We start from the raw sequence: 3,757 nt of genomic DNA, 5'->3' as shown, positions 1-3,757 counted from the left end.
TAAGGGGAGGTATTTCTGTTTTCTAAAGTTTGGAAGAGTTCATTTCTTCCCAGTTTTTTTAATCAATACTCAATACTGATAGACAGGTATGACAACCTGGTTTGTGCTAAAGTTCACTAAAGAAACATCATCAATCAGGTAAGAAAAACTGTTGTTCATTCTCTTCCTAGTTTAATTAATTATTTAATTAATTAACTAATTAATTAATTCATTCATTCATTCACTCGTTCATTTATTCAAACATAGCCTCAATTTTATTTCAATGTAGGATAGACTCTGAGATCTAATGCAAGGTTTTGTTGTGTTTTCTTCATATACAAATGAGAAATATGTATGGGTGTATGTATGTACATATGTATGTATACATGTATATGTGCATATGTATGTGCGTTTATATATATGTATGTGAGTGTTTTTGTATATATGTGTGTATGTTTATGTATGTCATTATTCAGTTTATTTCAAGATTTCTTGCCAATAGAGAAAGAACCAGTTTCTAACCTAGATCCAGGCTCCTTCATTGGAATTTCAACATCAACAACAGGGTATTCTTGCTTATATGTATGTATGTATGAATGTATGCATGCATGCATGTATGTGTGTGCATTATAATATATTTACACACACACACATATATAGTAATAAAAATTGCAGTAAATGTAATTGGTATTTTTAAGCTTTAGGTAACATACATGTACACACACACATACACACACACACAAGGTGCAGGTGTGGCTGTGTGGTTAAGAAGTTTGTTTTTCAACCACATGATTTTGGGTTCAGTCCCACTGAATAGCATCTTGAGCAAGTGTCTTCTAATCTTACACCAAGAACCAAGTCAACCGAAGCCTTGCGAATGGTTTTGATAAACAAAAATTTAAAGAAAGGAAATTAGTATTTATTTTCATCATTATTGTATTTATATTGTATTTCTTGATATTATCCATGGTACCTCAAATGTACTTTTGAAGTTATGCATCATATGACAGTATATACAATGATGGGTATATATACTCTCTAACTCTTAGTGTACATATACATTTTTAAAAAACACAAATCTTGTAAAAAAAAAAAAAAAAGGTACCCCGGGTTTCCTTATGAAAAGGATAATTTATTCTGCCAGTTATAAATATATGTTTATAAATAACAACAGATGGAAATTGGTTCATTCATTCACTACAGCTGTTTCAAACGAGTTTTTTTATTGATGAATATAGTTATTACATCATGCAAAATAAATTTTTTTTTTTTTCGGGTGAATATACATGAATTAAACATCTTAAATAAACAATCCAAGAATCAATATTGTGTGCCACTTCATGATTCCTGACTAGCCTCAGCCAAAGATTCTTGATGTAATAACTCTATTAATAAGGCGGCGAGCTGGCAGAAATGTTAGCACACCGGGCGAAATGCTTAGTGGTATTTCATCTGTCTTTATGTTCTGAGTTCAGATTCCGCTGAGGTTGACTTTGCCTTTCATCCTTTCAGGGTCAATAAATTAAGTGCCAGTTATGTACTGGGGTCAATCTAATCGACTAGGCCCCCTCCCCAGAAATTTTGGGCCTTGTGCCTAGAATGGAAAAGAATAATTCTATTCATCAATAAAAAAATTCCTTTGAAACAGTTGTAGAGAATGAACCAATTTCCATTTGTTATTATTTGTTAACTATTCACCTTACTCAGAACCTGCAATTAGCATGGACCTGGAGTCTATTAAGGGCAGTACAGTTGGTGCAGTGAGTGTTCTTAGGTACAGCCTTGAAACTCATGGTATATTCAGTCAGGCACTTGTGATTGTATACGCAAGTGGAATATTAATCCTTCTGTACTTCAATATGTACATATATGTTCCCCTAATTTTGTTTTGGACAAGATTGCTATTTCTTTGGTGCGAACTTGGTGCTTTACTATTTAGGTACCTGATTCACTCAAGTCTTGAACTCTTATATATATATTATTTAATAAACACATTATATATTTTTGTGAACTACTAATAGTTTCATGCGATGAAAACAACTCAGACAGCATTTTATAACATGTTGGGTATCTTCATACACTCCTCAGGCTCTTCCCACATGCCATAACAAGCTAAATCAAGATGATGGTATATGAGAAAATATGGGAAAAGGCAAGAGGAAAGTAAATTTTCAGCAGATGTAAACATATGGCTAAGTTCCTCTTGGAAAACTGGAAAATACCAACCTCTCCAAACTGAGCAGCTGTACCATCCATACAGCCTTATGACTTTAGACCCCTATCCATACATCCCTAGGCCCTAATCCATACATCCCTAGACCCCTATCCATACAGCCTTATGACTTTACAGCCAAAGGGGACATAACTCTAATACTCTCCCTCCACTTTTTGTCTTTTTACCTTTTCATTTTCCAGTGTTTCCAATCTTCCACCTTTTACATTGACTTTGTTTTCACCTATTCTTGTACTTTCTCTTATTCCATCATTCGGTTTTAGCATGTTATGTCATGTGGGCAAAGCTTGAGGATTGCGTGAAAACACCAGACGTGTTACAAAATGCTGTCTGAGTGGTTTTTCATCACATGAAACTATTAGTACCTCATAAAAATATATACAAAAAAAGTACTCCATCTGGTGGGAGATAAATATTATTTAATAAACACAGTATGTGTGTGACAAATATCAAAGAATGGTGCTAGCAAATCATTTTAATATTTCATTTACAATCATATTCTTTTATTCCTTTATTTGTTGCAGTCATTTGACTGCAGCCATGCTGGAGCACCGCCTTTAGTTGAACAAATCGACCCTAACTTATTCTTTGTAAGCCTAGTACTTATTCTATCAGTTTCTTTCACAGAACCGCTAAGTTACAGGGGCATAAACACACTAGCGTTGGTTGTCAAGCAATGGTGAGTGGGACAAACACAGACATACAAACATACTCACACACACACACATATGACAGGCTTCTTTCAATTTCTATCTACCATATCCACTCACAGGGCTTTGGTCAGCCCAAGGCTATAGTAGAAGACACTTGTTCAAGGTGCCATGCAGTGGAACTGAACCCAGAACCATGTGGTTGGTAAGCAAGCTACTTTTACCACACAGCCACTCCTGCACCTAGATTTTCAGATAATTCGAGTGGTAGAGTGAAAAGGCTCCTCATTTTTCAATATTCAGCCAGCCAGTATCTGTGTAAATGCTTCATGTGGTAAACACCAGGGTTACATACACCAAATCACAACTATATATATATAGATAGATAGATATAGATAAATAGATATATACTAGCACTATAGCCCGGCTTCGCTCGGGATTAAGTTAGGATTACCTGAGTAATACCATCAATTGAGGCAAATTTGGTACCTAGATGTAAGTTTTGTAAGAGGAATAGAGAGGCCTATCTTCTCCCGCAGAGACGTGAGAGTCAGATCTCTCCTTTCGAAAACATGAACAGTTTCGTAACATTGTTTACAAAATAATAGCTGATCATTTGCAAAGAAGCGTGTCTACAGTCAACACTTAGGATTTTTGCTCTGGTAACTTCTGCTCTCTGCCATGTTCATGCACGACCAGCTATATGTCGCTACGAGTAGAGCAACGGATTCAGCAAATTTGGAAATTAGTTGTGGAGAAACGGAGAATATAGTTTATATTGTGTATCACTCACTAAAAAGGCGAAATTTTAAAAAATGTTATCTCTCTCTCTCTCTCTCTCTCTTTTTACACCGTCGCTAGAAGGGGACTTAACTCATGTTTGCAAATGCTGATG

General features: G+C 35.3%; 1 protein-coding gene across 2 annotated transcripts in view; it reads left to right on the top strand.

Moving 5' to 3' along the window:
- The first annotated feature begins 23 nt into the window (after positions 1-23).
- Positions 24-3,757, top strand: part of LOC106883599 (uncharacterized) — a 44,795-nt gene continuing 41,061 nt past the window's right edge. For both annotated transcript variants that reach the window (XM_052976003.1, XM_052976002.1), the window contains exon 1: positions 24-138. The gene's annotated coding sequence lies outside the window, so the exon portion shown is untranslated. The remainder of the gene's footprint in view (positions 139-3,757) is intronic.

This window comes from Octopus bimaculoides, chromosome 23, assembly GCF_001194135.2.
Source record: "Octopus bimaculoides isolate UCB-OBI-ISO-001 chromosome 23, ASM119413v2, whole genome shotgun sequence".
Lineage (NCBI taxonomy): Eukaryota > Metazoa > Mollusca > Cephalopoda > Octopoda > Octopodidae > Octopus > Octopus bimaculoides.
Note: the sequence above shows the minus strand (reverse complement) of the source record. Positions and strands in the feature narration are given on the sequence as shown.